General features: G+C 43.4%; 1 long non-coding RNA gene across 1 annotated transcript; it reads left to right on the top strand.

Annotated features, from left to right (window-relative positions):
* The first annotated feature begins 406 nt into the window (after positions 1–406).
* On the top strand, positions 407–16,449 carry LOC139390085 (uncharacterized). The gene is made up of 5 exons (XR_011629462.1): positions 407–479; positions 563–647; positions 4,132–4,229; positions 13,969–14,104; positions 14,822–16,449. It is a non-coding gene; the product is annotated as an uncharacterized lncRNA (long non-coding RNA).
* Positions 16,450–21,015: the final 4,566 nt, after the last annotated feature.

The following is a 21,015-nucleotide window of genomic DNA, read 5'->3' as shown; positions in this document are numbered from 1 at the left end:
AAACATAAATGGTTCTTTGTAAATTATGTCTGAGTGTTGGAGTGTGCCCCTGGCTATCCATAAAAAAATACAATTGGACCGTCTTGTTTGATAAATATAAGGAATATGAAATGATTTATAATTTTACTTTTGATACTTCAGTATATTTTAGCAATCTCATTTACTTTGGATCTTAAGTATATTTAAAACCAAATACTTTTAAACTTTTACTCAAGTGGTATTTTACTGGGTGACTTTTACTTTAGTCACTTTCTATTAAGGTATCTTTACTTTTAATCAAGTATGACAATTGGGTACTTTTTCCACCACTGACCAGACCGGAGGCACAAGAGATATGCGGCACTAAAGTAGTGTCCGCGCGATAAACTCAATCCCCTATTCTCTCACGAGAATTCACCAAGTTTCCGCTGTTGTGTATATTTCTGGAAACATGGCGGCACGCATCCGTGGCCGCTCTATCCGAAGTCTTCGGATGCGAGGTAAGCCTGAAATATCACCCCGACATAAGATTTATGAACTTGAAATTCTATGCCACTATTTGCTTTTCTTTCTGATGACCCAGGTGGGTAGCCATACGATGTCCCCGTTGTCTTGGACAGGTCGGAATGACAGCGGGGAAGAGAACGTACCGCTCGATCTGACAAGAGGTAACGTTAAGTCGTTTTAACGTTAGGGGTTCATACGGAGTGAACGCTATTATTGTAATAATGGATATTGTTTGCAGCAACTTATGGTGATGATGAGGTTGGAAAATCTATTAAAATGCATTCTACTGATTATTGGTTGCTGAATTCTTTGATAACCAGCTTTCCGAGTCGCAAGCACCAAAGAGGCGCAGCTAACCTAACATTATCTGCCATCCGAGTCAAGATGACGCTCCTCTATCGAGTGTTGTTTTGATTAGTGGGCTAGCATTATCTATCTAGCTTCGCAAGGTAGTTACGCATTTAGCTAGCTAACGTTGCCTGGCTAATGATTTGGGCATGTAGTTATAGCTGGCTAACTAGCTAACGGCACATATTTGCATTGTGGTAACTAACTAATGTTATTCAATTATTATAACTAGCTAGCTAGTTAACGTTAGCCAATAGGTTTATTTGAAGTCGGGTCACGACAGTTGCAGTTGCTATTACTAGATGACTTCCAACTGGAGGATTTCCCTGTTTGCTGTGGGCGTCACAGTGGGTCTGCCCAATTTGAGGTTAACTCAAGAGGTTATGGTTGGATATAGCTGACAGTGAGTATGAGTATTTACTAGCATCCTACATACATACCCTCATATTGTTCCTGATGCCACTTCCTCTCCCACTCTGAAGGCACCAGACTGTCTGTGACAGATTGTAAACTGATCAATAGCCGTTCATCAATTATATTTTCAATAAGGCTGGTGCATGGCATTGTAAACAACAGCCTTCAAGCGTCGCGTGCAAGGTCTATACCTTCACCAACACCAATGTATCCCTCAGTGTTACTTGTAGCACAGCAGTAGCGGGATGTAAAATTGGATCACATTTTCACTGTGCAATATAATGGATTCCAACCTAAGCAGCTTAGTGGCTGGCTGAGCACCATTTTTCTCTGTTAGCTACATCATCATCATATATATATATATATATATATATATATATATATATATATATATATATATATATATATATATATATATATACAGTACCAGTCAAAAGTAAGGACACACCTACTCATTCAAGGGTTTCTATTTATTTTTTTACTATTCTCTACATCGTAGAATAATAGTGAAGACATCAACACTATGAAATAACACATGGAATCATGTAGTAACCAAAAAAGTGTTAAACAAATGAAAATATATTTTATATTTGAGTTTCTTCAAAGTTGCCAAGTAGGCTTGATGACAGCTTTGCACACTCTTGGCATTCTCTCAACCAGCTTCATGAGGTAGTCACATGGAATGCATTTAAATTAACAGGTGTGCCTTGTTAATTTGTGGAATTTCCTTACTTCCTTAATGCGTTTGTGCCAATCAGTGGTGTTGTGACAAGGTAGGGGTGGTACACTGCCTTGCAAAAGTATTCATCCCCCTTAGTGTTTTTCCTATTTTATTGCATTACAACCTGTAATTTAAATAGATATTTTGGGGGATTTCATGTAATGGACATACACGAAATAGTCCAAATTGGTGAAGTGAAATGAAAAAAATAACATGTTTCAAAAAATTACACAAAATAAAAAATGGAAAAGTGGTGCGTGCATATGTATTCACCCCCTTTGCTATGAAGCCCTTAAATAAGATCTGGTACAACCAATTACCTTCAGAAGTCACAATTTGTTTTAAGTGTCACATGATCTGTCACATGATCTCAGTGTATATATATACGCCTGTTCTGAAAGGCCCCAGAGTCTGCAACACCACTAAGCATGGGGCACCACCAAGCAAGCGGCACCATCAAGACCAAGGAGCTCTCCAAACAGGTCGAACTTGAAGGAGAGGGAACAGTTTTTCATTAAAGAATGGGCAAAAATCCCAGTGGCTAGGTGTGCCAATCTTATAGAGACATACCCCAAGAGACTTGCAGCTATAATTGCTGCAAAAGGTAGCTCTATAAAGTATTGACTCTGGGGGGGTCAATAGTTATGCACGCTCAAGTTTTCAGTTTTTTGTATTATTTCTTGTTTGTTTCACAAGAGAAAATATTTTGCATCTTCAAAGTGGTAGGCATGTTGTGTAAATCAAATGATACTAACCCCCAGAAAATACATTTTAATTCCAGGTTGTAAGTAGGAAAAATGCTAAGGGGGGAATACTTTCGCAAGACACAGTTTACAGAAGATAACCCTATTTGGTAAAAGACCTAGTCTATATTATGGCAAGAACAGCTCAAATAAGCAAACATAAATGACAGTCTATCATTACTATAAGACACGTTTTCAAGAACTTTGAAAGTTACTTCAAGTGCAGTCGCAAAAACCATCAAGCACTATGATGAAACTGGCTCTCATGAGGACTGTCACAGGAAAGGCAGACCCAGAGTTACCTCTTCTGCAGAGGATACGTTCATTAGAGTTACCAGCCTCAGATACTGCAGCCCAAATAAATGCTTCAGAGTTCAAGTAACAGACACATCTCAACTGTTCAGAGGAGACTTCGTGAATCAGGTCTTCATGTTAGAATTGCTGCAAAGAAACCACTACCAAAGGACACCAATAATAAGAGGAGACTTGCTTGGGCCAAGAAACACGAGCAATGAACATTAGACAGGTGGAAATCTGTCCGTTGGTCTGATGAGACCACATTTGAGACTTTTGGTTCCAACTGCCGTGTCTTTGTGAGAGGCAGAGTAGGTGAACGGATAATCTTTGCATGTGTGGTTCCCACCGTGAAGCATGGAGGAGGAGATGTGATGGTGTGGGGGTGCTTTGCTGGTGACACTGTCAGTGATTTATTTAGTTCAATGAATAGTTAACCAGCATTATTACCACAGCATTATGCAGCGATACACCATCCCATCTGGTTTGTTCTTAGTCCCACTATCATTTGTTTTTAAACAGGACAATGACCCAACACACCTCCAGGTGGTGTAAGGGCTATTTGACTAAAAAGGAGAGTGATGGAGTGCTGGAATCAGATGACCCGGCCTCCACAATCACCCGACCTCAACGTAATTTAGATGGTTTGGGATGAGTTGGACTGCAGAGTGAAGGAAAAGCAGCCAACAAGTACTCAGCATATGAGGGAACTCCTCCATTACTGTTGAAAAAGTGTTCCAGGTGAAGCTGGTTGAGAGAATGCCAAGAGTGTGCAAAGCTGTTATCAAGGCAAAGGGTGGCTACTTTGAAGAATCTAAAATATATTTTTGAATTACTACATGATTCCATATGTGTTATTTCATAGTTTGATGTCTTCACTATACAATGTAGAAAATAGTAAAAATGTAAAACCCTTAAATGAGTCGGTGTGTCCAAATTTTTGACTGGTACTACATATAATATACAATACACTCCATTTAGTAGATGCTTTTATCCAAAGCGACTTAGTCATGCGTGCATACATTATTTATGTATGGGTGGCATGGGAACCGGGCTCAGTATTACTGGAATATTAAAAGGCTTTGTAATGTTTTGATTGTATTTCACCTCCCTTTTCTTTCACAGAACCTTCTGACAACTTGCGTGAAATCCTTCAAAATGTCGTCAAGCCACACGGCATCACCAACATGCAGAAACTGGGCCCCCTGAACAATTTCATAAAGGTAGTACTGATTTATGTTATGCCGATAATGGCGACTGCCCTCATTTTTTAAATATATAGTGTAGCTCTGCAGTATTGTGACCCAACTTAACATTGTTGGACTGTCTTTAGTAGTTTGGCGGTCAAAGGTAACTGTAAATGTCACATCTTAGAAATGTCGTTGACCCTTTAGGCGAAAAACACAATTAATTGGAAGGTAGTATGAGATCAAACTAAAGAAAATAAGAAAGGGGACTAGTTAGATCACTATTCATGTTTGTGTGTGGAGAATCAGAGCAATCATTCTGTCTGCAGAAGGCGGTCGTGAAGACCCATTATTGGGCAGTATGGACTGGAGGTGGTCTATTGTAAATTGTATGGCAGATATGTAGTTGCTTGCATCTTTAGTAGACAGTGTTTGGTTTAGGTGTCTGGTGCTGCTTTGTGCGTTCAAGCTGTTAGTTGGTTTAAATGACACTTTCACCTTTCTTCACTCGTCAGGTGACAGTGAATTACTGGCAGGCATGATACTGTTTGCACGTTTATTGTTTTCATCTAGCTGTTCAGATCAGTGCTGATGAACACTACTGAAATCCACCCATGGCTAGTCACATTAAATGGCATACACCTTTCATTTAGGAAGGTTACTTTAGCTTTAGGAAGCCACTTAACAGTATTGAGATGCACCCACTGAACATATTCTCCTGAATATAACCATTGACCTCTCCTTGGCCCTATGGTCCTGTGTGTTGTCATTGACTGTGCCTTGGCCCGCTGGTCCTGAGCTGCTGCTGGCAGGCCTAGCTGAACTTGTCATTGTGATGCTGACAGGCAGTGATGGTAACAGGAGCTCAGGCCATTAGGCAGAGCTGTGACCTCATGTGCATCAACACATGACTTTGAAACCAGAGATTTCCAGCAGTTGTTAAAAGTTGTTATTTTGAAACTGGAGATACTGCATGTGATCTCTGTTTTCCAAGGTTGCAGCAAGTACATCTGCAGGTTTAGTTGTCATCCACACCATGCCATGGGTATTATTTTCTGTGTTTTATCTTTACCTTTCTGCAAGAAAAATGAAGAATCCTACGTTAACACAACCCATTGCTATGTGTGTGTGGCATTGAGGCCTGCGTCTCCTTTTGTATTTATTAGGGATCCCCACTAGCTGCTTTTTTCAATCTGATTCTACTGCTTAAATCAGTTACCTGATGTGAAATAGACTTCCATGTAATCATGGCTCTATGTAGTACTGTGCGCCTCCCATGGTCTGTTCTGGACTTGGAGATTGTGAAGAGACCTCTGGTGGCTCTCTTGTGAGGTATGCATGGGTGTCTGAGCTGTGTGCTAATAGTTTAAACAGACACCTCGGTGCATTCAGCTTGTCAACACTTCTTACAAAATAAAGTATTGATGAAGTCAAACTCTCCTCTACTTTGAGCCATGACAGATTGACATGCATATTATTAATGTTAGCTCTCTGTGTACATTTAAGGTCCAGCTGTGCTGCCCTGTAGTAATTTTCTTAAGTCCCTTTTTGTGGCACCTGACCACACGTGTGACAAAACTAGAGCCTGTAGGACCTGCTTTGTTCATAGTGTCATGACGTTGCCCTGTTGGGTGAGGTTAATAACCCCCCTATAAATACCTTTCCCCTTTTCTCTCCACTCTACAGAATGGAGTCTTGGAAAGCCCTTTGATAACATAGAGAGAGTATGGTAACATCAAACGTTTTGTGGAATGGAACAATATTTCCCTTTTTCAACCAGGTGAAATTGTCTGTTGGTAAATAAAGAATATGATGTCAGATCAGTTGTTATCTGGGACATTACAGTTGAAGTCGGAAGTTTACATACACCTTAGCCAAATTCAATTAAACTCAATTTTTCATAATTCCTGACATTGAATCCAAGTAAAAATTCCCTGTCTTAGGTCAATTACGGTCACCACTTTATTTTAAGAATGTGAAATAATAGTAGAGTGATTTATTTCAGCTTTTATTTCTTTCATCACATTCCCAGTGGGTCAGATGTTTACATACACTCAATTAGTATTTGGTAGCATTGCCTTTAAATTGTTTAACTTGGGTCAAACATTTCGGGTAGCCTTCCACAAGCTTCCCACAATAAGTTGGGGGAATTTTGGCCCATTCCTCCAGACAGAGCTGGTGAAACTGAGTCAGGTTTGTAAGCATCCTTGCTCGCACACGCTTTTTCAGTTCTGCCCACAAATCTTCTATAGGATCGAGGTCAGGGCTTTGTGATGGCCACTCCAATACCTTGACTTTGTTGCCCTTAAGCCATTTTGCCACAACTTTGGAAGTATGCTTGGGGTCATTGTCCATTTGGAAGACCCATTTGTGACCAAGCTTTAATTTGCTGACTGATGTCTTGAAATGTTGCTTCAATATATCCACATAATTTCCCTTCCTCATTATGCCATCTATTTTGTGAAGTGCATTGTCAATCTGACAAAAGCTTTGTTTTATTGCTTTAAATCTATTTTTTACATTTTTTTTATTGTACCTTTATTTAACTAGGCAAGTCAGTCAAGAACAAATTCTTATTTTTAATGACGGCCTAGGAACAGTGGGTTAACTGCCTGTTCAGGGGCAGAACGACAGATTTGTGGTCAGCTCAGGGATTTGAACTTGCAACTAGTCCAACGCTCTAACCACTAGGCTACCCTGGACCTTCAGTGCTGCAGAATTATTTTGGTACCCTTCACCAGATCTGTGCCTCGACACAACCCTGTCTCGGAGCTCTACGGACAATTCCTTTGACCTCATGACTTGGTTTTTGCTCTGACATGCACTTTCAACTTTGGGACCTTATATAGACAGGTGTGTGCCTTTCCAAATAATGTACAATCAATTGAATTTACCACAGGTGAACTCCATGGAATCATATAGTAACCAAAAAAAGTGTTTAACAAATCAAAATATATTTATATTTGAGATTCTTCAAAGTAGGCAAGTAGGCCTCGATGACAGCTTTGCACAGTCTTGGCATATGCACAAAAAGCTTATTTCTCTCAAATGTTTTGCACAAATTGTTTGCATTTCTCCTTTGCCAAGATAATCCATCCACCTGACAGGTGTAGCATATCAAGAAGCTGATTTAAACAGCATGATTATTACACCGGTGCACCTTGTGCTGGGACAATAAAAGGACGCTCTAAAATGTGCAGTTTTGTGACAATGCCACAGATGTCTCAGGTTTTGAGGGGACTTGCAATTGTCTTGCTGACTGCAAGAGTGTCCACTAGAGCTGTTGCCAGATAATTTAAGGTTAATTTCTCTACCGTTATCTGCCTCCAACATCGTTTTAGATAGTATGTCCAACCGACCTCACAAACGCAAACAACGTGTAACCACGCCAACCCAGGACCGGCTTCTTCACCAGTGGGATCGTTTGAGGGGGGGTGGGCTGTTGAGGAGTATTTCTGTTTGTAATAAAGCCATTTTGTGGGGATAAACTAATTATCATTGACTGGGCCTGGCTCCCTAGTGGGTGTGCCTATGTCCTCCAATGCCCACCCATGGCTGCACCCCTGCCCAGTCATGTGAAATCCATAGATTAGGGCCAAATTAATTTATTTCAATTGACTGACTTCTTTTTATGAACTATAAATCCAAGCACACCAAGACAGTCGTGAAGAGGGCACAACAAAATCTAATCCCCCTCAGGAGACTGAAAAGATTTGGCATGGGGTCCTCAGATCCTCAAAAGTTTCTACAGCTGCGCCATCGAGAGCACATTTCTGCCTGGTACGGCAACTGCTCGGCCTCCGACTGCAAGGCACTACAGAGGGTAGTGCGATCAACCCAGTACATCACTGGGACCAAGCTTCCTGCCATCCAGGCATTGACAATTTTTTGGGCCTTCCTCTGACAACGACTCCAGCCACCCGAGTCAGACTGTTCTCTCTGCTACCACACAGCAAGCTGTAAGTCTAGGTCCAAAAGGCTTCTAAACAGCATCTACCTCCAAACCATAAGACTCCTGAACATCTAATCAAATGGCCACCCAGACTACCTATAATCTATGCATAGTAACACTACCTGTTACTTTTTATTATTTTTTTTAACTTTTATTTTGTAAATATTTTCTTAACTCCATTTATTGAACTGCATTGTTGGTTAAGGGCTTGTAAGTAAGCATTTCACAGTGAGGTCTACACCTATTGTATTCAGCATATGTGACAAATAACATTTGATTTGATGTTAGGCCCTGATCTAGCTATGGCTGTGGGCTACACTAGTTTAGCCGACAAGATTTGCTTAAAATTCTGAAGAAAATAGAAAGGATATTTTCTCCAAACAATTTTCGAGGGACTGCGCAAATTAGGCTATTCTGTGTAAAATGGTTAACAAAGAAACAGGTCCTCCTATATGCTTAACTTAGAGTTATTTCTGCAACTTTGGTTGTGATACAAACGTTTGACTGTTTTGATTTTTAATACATTCTGAGGCAGCGTGATGGGACTCTAATAATGATTTGAAAAAAGTCATTAAAGGCATGAGCTATGCTTTGTTTCTTGCGCAGGCTGCACACACTTCATCGGTATCTCTTTCACAATTTGACAAGCACTTGATAATATTCTCACCAGTCCTCAAATTACCCGGTGGCATCCGCCTTGTGTGGCCGTAATGCCCCCTAAACAAATCCATGCTTTGCGTTGTGCCCTTGGGCTGAATATAATAATTATAATGCCCTTCTCCCAGCTGCCACTCGTCATGCTCTGAAGCACCTCTCACTCACATGGCTCTCTCAGATATCTCAATTCTTATTAGCCAATGCCCGTCACGTGATCGGGTCCTTATCACCGGCATCTCGGCTCCAAAGTAGGCTACAAGTGAAGACTGACACAACAGGGACGATATATTGAAGATGTTAGAAGAACTGTCCATATTTTAGTTTTCGTCAGCCAACAAGATGAGTAGGCCTAACAAACAGCAAAACCACTAGCCTATGTCAACCTACTATCCCCCATAGTACAAAAGTTGACATTCTATTGGTCAACTTGTCCTTCTGTGTGAGAGAAATATTCCAAACATAGTCTGGGACAGTTGTGGGATGTGAAAGATCTCAAATGAATACAACTCACATTATTTAAAAGCAATGAAGCTGATGCAACAGATCAGAACATTTAGCTTAAAATGTTGATAAAATATTAGGCTATTCACATAAGTGCAGCAAACCGCACATCGCAGTAGGCTATAAACACTAATTTTGCAAAATGAAATCAATTAGCGGAAAAAACACAGTTCTCAAAAGTGATCAGAAATGCAGTCATGCATGTCATGTTTTATTATAAAGGTGCATTCCCCAAACTTCTTCCCCAAACTTAAAACACACTTGCAGCCTATGAATGCCAGTTAGGCGCTACACCTGTTGTAAAGAAGATTAATTTGTTTATTTTTAAGAAGTTATTTGACCACTTCAGTTGTGATGCAAACCTTTTCAAATCATAGTCGCACATGTTTTGATAAGTTGCTTAAAAAAAGGCATGCGCTGTTTCTTGACTTCATGCACACCCTGGGCATCATTCACAAGTGATAATGAAGACATCATTCACAAGTGATAATGAAGACATCATTCACAAGTGATAATGAAGACATCATTCACAAGTGATAATGAAGACATCATTCACAAGTGATAATGAAGACATCATTCACAAGTGTGAAGGATGTCTTCATTATCACTTGTGAATGATGTCTTCATTATCACTTGTGAATGATGTCTTCATTATCACTTGTGAATTATAATTTTCAGTCTTAATTTTATTTTGTCTTTACATATTCTAAATAATAAATTTGTGAAATTAGTTTTGATTTAGAATGGACCATTATCATGCACCTGTCTCGGATCAGGGGCTGGGGAAAATACATGTGATCTATGCACTTAAATAGCGAATGGAGGACGCTTTTTCCGTGGTTCATTTTAATGCCAGCCAGGTAGGCTATACTCCTGTTGTAAAGCAAAGCAATGTGCTTAATATTTAGGAAAGTTGAAAAATAAATATACTATGCCTAGCCTATAGAAAGCTGATGGGATCCTACTATTTTTAATAGAGGCCATCAATACTCTTTTTCATGCAATTGCATAGCCCATAGAAAGGTTACGCAACATGAGCTCATGGGTTCTCATGAAGTGTTGGATATGATTTTTGATTACATTTGCATTGATGTCAGAGTGATTAGAGGGACAATGGAGTGCTGAGCATCAGGCAGTTAGAATGTTTGGTAGGTTACTGATGACCATTTGGCATGAGAGCACAGTTTTGGAGAAGCCTAGTTACCGTGATACCTCTTGGGGAATTGGCTTTCACCTGTCCATTTTTTTCCCAAGAGTGCAGGCTGAGGAAAGGAGAGGAGGTCGGTGTAGACCATTGAGAGACAGCCAATAGGCTGTGAGCCATGCCAGTCAAGATTCACCCTTGGGTTGTCTTTCTCTTTCCCAGGCAGATTACAGTGATCAGTTTCATCAGCTCTCTAAAGCCTCTCTCTCCAACACATCCTGTCTGTGCAAACTGATACTCCTCCCCCTTCCTTCATACCTGTAGCAGGGCCACTCCAGTAACATATCAGTCCTAACAGGCAGCGGTCTAAGGCACAATGCATCTCAGTGCTTGAGGCGTAACTACAGCTCAGGGTTCGATCCCAGGCTGTGTTACAGGCGGCCGTAACCGGGAGACCCATGAGGCGGCACACAATTGGCCCAGCATCATCCGGGTTAGGGGAGGGTTTGGCTGGCTGGGAATTCCTTGTCCCATTGCGCTCTGGCGACTCCTTGTGGGGGGCCGGGCGCCTACTTCGGTAGCCAGCTGGACGGTGTTTCCTCCGACACGTTGGTGCGGCTGGCTTCCAGGTTAAGCAAGCAGTGTGTCAAGAAGCAGTACGGCTTGGCAGGGTCGTATTTTAGAGGACGCATGGCTCTCAACCTTCGCCTCTCCTGAGTCCATCAGAGTTGCAGCGATGGGACAAGACTAACTATCAATTGAATATCACTTAAGGGAGCACTTAAACAACACAATGTAACTCCAAGTCAATCACACTTCTGTGAAATCAAACTGTCCACTTAGGAAGCAACACTGATTGACAATACATTTCACATGCTGTTGTGCAAATGGAATAGACAACAGGTGGAAATTATAGGCAATTAGCAAGACACCCCCAATAAAGGAGTGGTTCTGCAGGTGGGGACCATAGACCACTTCTCAGTTCCTATGCTTCCTGGCTGATGTTTTGGTCACTTTTGAATGCTGGCGGTGCTTTCACTCTAGTGGTAGCATGAGACGAAGTCTACAACCCACACAAGTGGCTCAGGTAATGCAGCTCATCCAGGATGGAACAAGTTTGCTGTGTCTGTCAGCGTAGTGTCCAGAGCATGGAGGCGCTACCAGGAGACAGGCCAGTACATCAGGAGACGTGGAGGAGGCCGTAGGAGGGCAACAACCCAGCAGCAGGGACTGCTACCTCCGCCTTTGTGCAAGGAGGAGCAGGAGGAGCACTGCCAAAGCCCTGCAAAATGACCTCCAGCAGGCCACAAATGTGCATGTGTCTGCTCAAACGGTTAGAAACAGACTCCATGAGGGTGGTATGAGGGCCCGACGTCCACAGGTGGGGGTTGTGCTTGCAGCCCAACACCGTGCAGGACGTTTGGCATTTGCCAGAGAACACCAAGATTAGCAAATTCGCCACTGGTGCCCTGTGCTCTTCACAGATGAAAGCAGGTTCACACTGAGCACATGTGACAGACGTGACAGTCTGGAGACGCCGTGGAGAACGTTCTGCTGCCTGCAACATCCTCCAGCATGACCGGTTTGGCGGTGGGTCAGTCATGGTGTGGGGTGGCATTTCTTTGGGGGGCCGCACAGCCCTCCATGTGCTCGCCAGAGATAGCCTGACTGCCATTAGGTACCCGAGATGAGATCCTCAGACCCCTTGTGAGACCATATGCTGGTGCGGTTGGCCCTGGGTTCCTCCTAATGCAAGACAATGCTAGACCTCATGTGGCTGGAGTGTGTCAGTAGTTCCTGCAAGAGGAAGGCATTGATGCTATGGACTGGCCCACCCGTTCCCCAGACCTGAATCCAATTGAGCACAACTGGAACATCATGTCTCGCTCCATCCACCAACGCCATGTTGCACCACAGACTGTCCAGGAGTTGGCGGATGCTTTAGTCCAGGTCTGGGAGGAGATCCCTCAGGAGACCATCCGCCACCTCATCAGGAGCATGCCCAGGCGTTGTAGGGATGTCATACAGGCACGTGGAGGCCACACACACTACTGAGCCTCATTTTGACTTGTTTTAAGGACATTACATCAAAGTTGGATCAGCCTGTAGTGTGGTTTTCCACTTTAATTTTGAGTGACTCCAAATCCAGACCTCCATGGGTTGATAAATTTGATTTCCATTGATAAAAGCTCAGAGACAGGATTGTGTCAAGGCACAGATTTGGGGAAGGGTACCAAAAAATGTCTGCAGCATTGAAGGTCCCAAAGAACACACTGGCTTCCATCATTCTTAAATGGAAGAAGTTTGGAACCACCAAGACTCTTCCTAGAACTGGCCGCCCGGCCAAACTGAGCAACCGGGGAGAAGGGCCTTGGTCAGGGAGGTGACCAAGAACCCAATGGTCACTCTGACAGAGCTCCAGAGTAACTCTGTGGTGATGGGAGAACCTTCCAGAAGGACAACCATCTCTGCAGTACTCCACCGATCAAGCCTTTATGGTAGAGTAGCCAAACTGAAGCCACTCTTCAGTAAAAGGCACATGACGGCCCGCTTGGAGTTTGCCAAAAGGCACCTAAAGGACTCTCAGACCATGAGAAACAAGATTCTCTGGTCTGATGAAACCAAGATGGAACTCTTCGGCCTGAACGTCAGGCGTCTGGAGGAAACCTGGCACCATCCCTACGGTGAAGCGTGGTGGCAGCAGCATGCGGTGGGAATGTTTTTCAGTGGCAGGGACTGGGAGACTAGTCAGGATCGAGGGAAAGATGAACGGCGCAAAGTACAGAGTTCCTTGATCCAGAGCGCTCAGAACCTCAGACTGGGGCAAAGGTTCACCTTCCAACAGGATTAACGACCCTAAGCAAACAGCCAGGCAACCCAGGAGTGGCTTCGGGACAAGTCTCTGAATGTCAAGTCTATGCTGCTGTAAAAAGGCTTTATAAATACATTTGATTGATTGAATGCCCAGCCATAACCCAGACTTGAACCCGATCTAAAATCTCTGGAGAGACCTGAAAATAGCTGTGCAGCGACGCGCCCCATCCAATCTGACAGAGCTTGAGAGGATCTGCTGAAAAGAATGAGAGGAACTCCCCAAATATAGGTGTGCCAAGCTTGTAGCGTCATATCCAAGAAGACTCAAGGCTGTAATCGCTGCTGAAGGTTCTTCAACAAGGCACTGATTAAAGGGTCTGAATACTTATGTAAATGTCATATTTCCGTTTTGTATTTTTTTATTTTGCAAAAATCTAAACTGTTTTTGCTTTGTGATTATGAGGTATTGTGTGTGTATTGATGAAGGGGAAAAAACGAATCAATTTTAGACTAAGGCTGTAACATAAAAAAATGTGGAAAATTAAAGGGGTCTGAATACTTTCAGAAGGCACTGTATTATCGGCACCTACTGTAAGTGTCGTGATTGTATCGTAATGTCCCTGGCAACACCCGGCCTTACTCTGTGTTTTATGGTGTCTGTCTTTACTCATTCTGCCTTCTCTCTCTCTCTCTCCCTTTCTCTCTAGGATAAAGGAGAAGTTTCCCTATGCGTTTGATATGTGTTTGTACTCTGAGGTGTCTCACTTGCTGGCCCACTGTATGTTCCGCCTGCCATCTCGACGCTTCATACAGGAACTCTTTCAGGATGTACACTTCATACCAGTAAGGTCCTCTATACTCGCTCTCTCTACACTTATATCATCAAATGAATGAAAATTGGGTGATTTAAGATATGTTAAACTATATTTGTATGTGTGGATTAATTTATCTTTATCCAAGGTTTTCAATTATGAAAAAAACATTATGCAATCAAAGGCATCAGGTAAAAGTAAATTAATTCACAAATACAAATATAATTTTACGTATATCTCAAATGGCTATGTTTTCATGAATTTGATATAAGCTTGAAGCCATTCTAAAACAGTACAGGACTTGAACCAGGAAGTAGGCGGGACTTTCATAGTGTATACGTCGATTAACGCTTTGAACACACCTAAAGCGTCATTGAGCAAAATAGTACGCAGCATCATCTGGATATGTATGCAACAGAAGTTCAACATTTACGTTCTGCTACCATTTGTCAAGCCGTCTACGCATACAGTTTGATGCATAAGTTTGATAAATCCAACGTATGAACCACACAGAACGTACTGCAACTGCCTCTGCAACACAATGCTGCAAGGCAAACGCAGTGTTTCATTGGAAATGAATGTAATTCTGGTGTACCGAAATGCAATGACGCTGTCGGTGTGTTCGAAGCGTAAGGGTCGAGGAGCAACTGTCTCCCCTCTGCCACACTTGTGATTACATCAGAAATATGTATCTCATATCACCTCTGACCGACCTCATGCTGATTGATGTCACATCCTGCCCCCTTAGATGTACGAGGAAGCAGAAGCGATCCTGTCGATGCCATCAAAGCCTGTCGGAGTGGATATAGACCGTCCCACAGTATCCTGATCATTGTCCCCATCCTCTTTCCCCAGAAAAAAGGGATGAAGAGTTTGGGGGACGGGGCTAAAACAGGATGGGATACCCAGAGTATGTTGCTGATGTTTAGGATGGAGGGAGCACGGATGAGAGGATCATGGATGTTAAAGAACGAGAAAGAAGAAAAGGGTTGTCTCCCTCCCATCGCTTGACAAAGAGGAGATGGACTGTCTGAGAACAAATGAAACCTGACACACCTAGTCCTGTTCCTGCCCATCTCCAACAGGGGGAGCAGTTTTCCCAAAATAGTATTTTCAGAAGCTCAACCTGACGACGCTCAACCCGGTGACACACAACCCTGAGCAACAGACTACTTATCACATCCCATTGACTTAAACACACATTGGATGAATCATGACGAAGTCTTTCTGTGTTTTCAGTGTACCTTTGCTCTGGTGCATGCTGATATGAAATGAAAAGGGGATGTTTAGTCCATCCCAGTCAGTGCTGGTCCCATCCTCTTCTCCCTCCATATGGAAACACTACAGAAGGTTCCAGGAGCCTCCCTCATAGTCATACCCTCAGCCTGTTTCTGCTGTGTCACCATGAGTTTATCAATTTCAACTCTACTCAAGACTCATTCTAGTTCAAACAACTGTTTTTCTATTCATTTCTACAGACAATCAAACATCAGTAGTGTTTTTTAAAATTATTTAACCGTCACTCTCTTCGCATCCGGACACATAAAACATCACTTCTGTGCCTTGCTGTCTGTCAAGCCTTCCTCTGTCTCTGACCCTGGTCTGGAAACACACTGTTGTTGACAATGCCAACAGCTGTTTTCTCTCACCTTTCCTTGGCTATTTTTTATGTTAAACTGCCATGAAATATGCTGGTACGTGATGTGTAGTTTATTGTTTCATTGATTGTACATATTCAAAGAGAGAGAAGCTACAGTACCTAGTTGCCCTTCCCAAACCCTACCTCTGTGCTTTGTTCTCACTGCATGTGCAAACAGCATATTGAAATATTACATCATCATTGTTACTTTTCTTCTGGAAATTATAAATGTATTTCTTCCAAATGCTTCTAATACTTTGATTGTCTTCAATCATAATAGGTTGTCATCACTGCTTTACAAACTGGGGAAAGTAACGGTCCCTAAGTTATTTTCACAATGCAACATTGCTGTCTATCATTGGCTGAGATGAGAGGGACAGGTAGATGTGATCATTTATGGATTGGCATAAGATTTTCATGGGGAAAAGTTTCATTTTCTATTAGTTTGTTTTGCTATTATGCTGCTACACATGTGGACTCATATGGATGATTTATAGATTGGCTGAGTGATGTGAGAATAATTTATTATATATTTGTACAGTAGCGGAGAGAGATGAGAGAAGAAAAAATGTATTTTTTCCTTGATACTGTATTAATAATTTCAAATGTTTTTGTTGCCTGAATCGTGGTTTCCCTTGTGTAATGTGGGTTGTGTGTTTTGGGGTATTTCTATAGAAGCATACACTCTATCAAAGGGATGCATTGTTCATAAAAACTAAAATCATGAACAATCCAAATGGAGTGGTGGTGTGTTTTATTTGTTGTCTGTAACAGTCTTGGTTTGGACTGTCATTTAAGATGTGAGGAACACGTTGTAAATGTTGAAAGATATTATACATTTGAATCAGCTTTTACATACACATTTTTCTCAAACAGTTTTGTTCATATCGTGTGTATCCTCAGTATGAGTATGTGGGGTGCTGAAAGGACAGCGCCGCTAAACGACATGTTTGGCAGTTGTCATGGTGAACTTATTGGTGCTGAAGGACAGCTCCAACATTCAGCCAATTCTAGAGATCTTACTGATACTCACTTATGATGGGTTATAAATATATCCTCAATGCACACTTAAAGTAGCCTAGCTGATAGACTACTAAGGAAAATTGAGAATATATTCAAAGTTGATGTCCTAGGTCTACTTATTTTCAGGAATGATTTTGTTGTTTGAGTAGACCCTATATGAGTTAACGTCACACACTTCAAATCCGTAGCACGCTGAACGTTGCAGATATAAATCAGTGGCGGTAGGTGATGAGGGAGGATGATCGTTATTTTTATGAACATGGCCGTATGTCTATTACAGCATATTGGCAACATATTGGATGACTCATATTCCATTCACCCAGTTCAATGTAACGTCGATAGCTTTATGCTACAACATGACACTTGAATTTTCCCTGTACCCATCATGAGGTTGCTACAAAGTAGGTGCACAGGTCGAGAGAAATTAGAGTAATCAAGGTAAGAGACATTGACACATTCAATTCTGCTTTGCCTGCATCTAGCTGATCTAGGGTGTAATCATTAGTCCCACAGTTGCAAACTAGAGTTTCTATTGGAAAAATGCAGGTATGTTTAACCCCGTTTCGTTCTGTTTGCTTCCGTTTTTTCTTCCGTTAACAGAAAAGTCGGAATGAATCCACCCCTGATCACATGCCAAAAGTTCACTTTCACAGCAGCCACATAAAAGCATGACCCCTTTGATCGTTGTATTCCTTCACACATTTACAGGCTCTCCTCCACGCACATTTTCCCTTCGCTTGTGGATCAGCTTTTTGTGACCAGTCGAAAAAAATCTTTCCAAGTCAAAAGTTCATATCATAAACGCTAACCGCTGCATACAGCCTACATCATTGTGTAGCCTTTTGTTATGACTTATTTTGGCGTAATGTATTGAGGCACTTCTTTTGTACCTGGGGGCTATTCACAGGGCCACCTGCGCCTGTCCAGAGAGGGTGGGAACAAAACAAAAGACTATCACCGAGACTGCTTGGCTGTAACTTTTGTCCAGGAGAAATACAACCACAAGTAATAGTTTTCCGTTGTAACTCGTGTTTTATTTGTTTCCTTCGAAGCCACAATTCCTCGGGTGGAGATCGTGTTAAATACCTTCAACAAGAAATAAGGTTTACAGATTGGTGACAGCGGTACTTGGCTAGGCTAAGTTAGCATTCTCTCCAACCAAGGCAGCATCAACACTGATTGCATTATCTGACCGACTCCGTTAGCTAGTGGTGAGTGGACATTGGAAATAAATCACCCAGAGTGTTTGTTTCGAGACAAGAATTTAGTTGTCTAGTGAACACCAGCACTATTTTAACCATGGAAGAAGCCGACAATGACAATCAACCACAAGGTGGGGATGGCGATCTGCATGTGGAGGGACATGTGCCTCTGGCTCCACTTGATAATACCACACGGGTAATCAAATCAAATTATATTTGTTACATGTGCGGAATACAACAACCGTGAATTGACCGCAATCAAAATGTTATGAACGTGGAGCTGCTACCTTAGAGCTGCTACCTTAGAGCTGGCCTTGGCTGTGGCATGTAAGTGTGAACGTGCTCAAGAGCCACTGAAAATGGCCCCAGTCAATCAAGCCAGCCCCACAACACTACTCACACTAGAGACATTGCCTGACTATTCACAACCGCTGTTTACCCTGGTGTCCTCCACAGCTCACACTGACCAATCCCCTGGAACAATGCAGGCCATTCAGGATCTCACAGCTGACGTTAAAGCACTGACTTGATGTGAGTCATCTGAAACAAACACAGTAACGACTGCCCTTTGCACCCAGTCACCAGAACGAGTCAGACGTCAGAGACAGAGACAGACGTCACTCTCCTGACTGGTTCCGTTCAGAGAGGGGCAGAGTCGGGCCTCCAGGACCCAGTACTGGTCCCCTCGCCAGGACGGCTCTCCTCACAGCCGCTACACTTCAAGAGACCGAGGGAGGGGAGAAGTTCTTCCAACTATAATGACTGTAGACATTACAGTCCTGACCACTGTATGTGAATGTGCCGGATACTCTCAATCAGCTGAGTACACTCACCGATCATCCAGCCCCTCCTCCAGGCAGTGACGACCCACAAGAGCAGGAGCATCGAGTCTGCTTCAACGCAGAGGAGACTTCACACCAGTGACGACCCACCAGGGAGCAGGAGCATCGAGTCTGCTTCAACGCAGAGGAGACTTCACACCAGTGACGACCCACCAGGGAGCAGGAGCATCGAGTCTTCTTCAACGCAGAGGAGACTTCACACCAGTGACGACCCACCAGGGAGCAGGAGCATCGAGTCTGCTTCAACGCAGAGGAGACTTCACACCAGTGACGACCCACCAGGGAGCAGGAGCATCGAGTCTGCTTCAACGCAGAGGAGACTTCACACCAGTGACGACCCACCAGGGAGCAGGAGCATCGAGTCTGCTTCAACGCAGAGGAGACTTCACACCAGTGACGACCCACCAGGGAGCAGGAGCATCGAGTCTGCTTCAACGCAGAGGAGACTTCACACCAGTGACGACCCACCAGGGAGCAGGAGCATCGAGTCTGCTTCAACGCAGAGGAGACTTCACACCAGTGACGACCCACCAGGGAGCAGGAGCATCGAGTCTGCTTCAACGCAGAGGAGACTTCACACCAGTGACGACCCACCAGGGAGCAGGAGCATCGAGTCTGCTTCAACGCAGAGGAGACTTCACACCAGTGACGACCCACCAGGGAGCAGGAGCATCGAGTCTGCTTCAACGCAGAGGAGACTTCACACCAGTGACGACCCACCAGGGAGCAGGAGCATCGAGTCTGCTTCAACGCAGAGGAGACTTCACACCAGTGACGACCCACCAGGGAGCAGGAGCATCGAGTCTGCTTCAACGCAGAGGAGACTTCACACCAGTGACGACCCACCAGGGAGCAGGAGCATCGAGTCTGCTGTTGAAGAAAATGGGCCTGACAAGCTTACATCCTATGTTTTTGCTGTTATTGAGGACGCTGCAGTACGAGCATTCCTTGATACAGGCTCAGAAATCTCCCTTATTAGTGAGAGCCTCCGCATGTCAATCCCCTCACTTGGGAAGAATCCACTCCAAAAATCCCATGTGTTAGCACAGTCAGTGACTGGCGAGTGTCTTGATACCCTAGGTACCCTCTCCATTGCTGTCAGAATAGGAGAAGAAATGTTCACCCATAATGTACAAGTAGTCAGAAACTAGTCAGTCATTCATCCTGGGATGGGACTTTTTGCTCACATCACACTGTAATAGATCTGGGAGAGAAACAGTTACGGCTGTGGAATTGGACTGGTCCCTTGCTGTGTTCTAGACACAATGCCCCACTCAGATGCAATGCATACTTTAGCTCCCCTGTGCATCCCCACCATGTTCCAGATGAACATTTTAGCTAAAGTACGACCCCCAACTGAGCATCAGTCAATGTCCTCCAACTACGTTGGTCTACTTGAACCTGAACTTAGCAGCTTCCCAGATCTGTATGTGGCACATACTTTGTCCCAAGTCAAAAAAGGTGTCACATTCATCTGTGTAATAAACCCCACCAATGAGGAACGTCATATCCCAAGTGACACCTTGCTAGGAATACATTGTAGTTGAGACCGCCTTTAACAATGTGCAGGCAAAGCCACAGGTTCTTCTTAAACTTGACCTCCAGCACTCACCAGTGGACAGTTAGCAGCGCGAGCAGCTGGACAGCTTGGTGCACAAATACTCTGTCTTCAGTGCTCATGATCAAGACCATGGACACAAAGATCTCATCAAACACACTATCAACACAGGAGACTCCCCGCCCATCCTTCACTGTGCATACAGGACGTCGCCCAAAGTGAGAAAAGAACTGGACAGGCAAACTGAAAGCTGTTAGTTCCAGACCTTATTTAGGAGAGCAACAGCCTCTGGGCTTCTTGGGTTGTGCAAATGCCTTGATTTCAGGAAGCTGCCACGGACATCATCCCCTGCCACGGACATCAGATGCTTTGGACAGCTTATCAGGTGCATGCTGGTTCAGTATAATGGACTTATCTAGTGGTAACTGGCAAGTTGAACTAGCTAAGGAAGACAGAAGACTGCCTTTACGACTGGCATCTCCTTGTACCATTTTAAGGTCATGCCGGTGGGCTTCACGGTTGCTCCTCCCACTTTTCAGAGATTAATGGAGCTTGTACTCCGTGGCCTACATTGGAACATGTGTCTCATCTACCTTGATGTGCGGGCAGCAGGGTAGCCTAGTGGTTAGAGCGTTGGACTAGTAACCGAAAGCTTGCAAGTTCATATCCCCGAGCTGA

This window comes from Oncorhynchus clarkii, chromosome 30 (assembly GCF_045791955.1).
Source record: "Oncorhynchus clarkii lewisi isolate Uvic-CL-2024 chromosome 30, UVic_Ocla_1.0, whole genome shotgun sequence".
NCBI lineage: Eukaryota > Metazoa > Chordata > Actinopteri > Salmoniformes > Salmonidae > Oncorhynchus > Oncorhynchus clarkii.
Note: the sequence above shows the minus strand (reverse complement) of the source record. Positions and strands in the feature narration are given on the sequence as shown.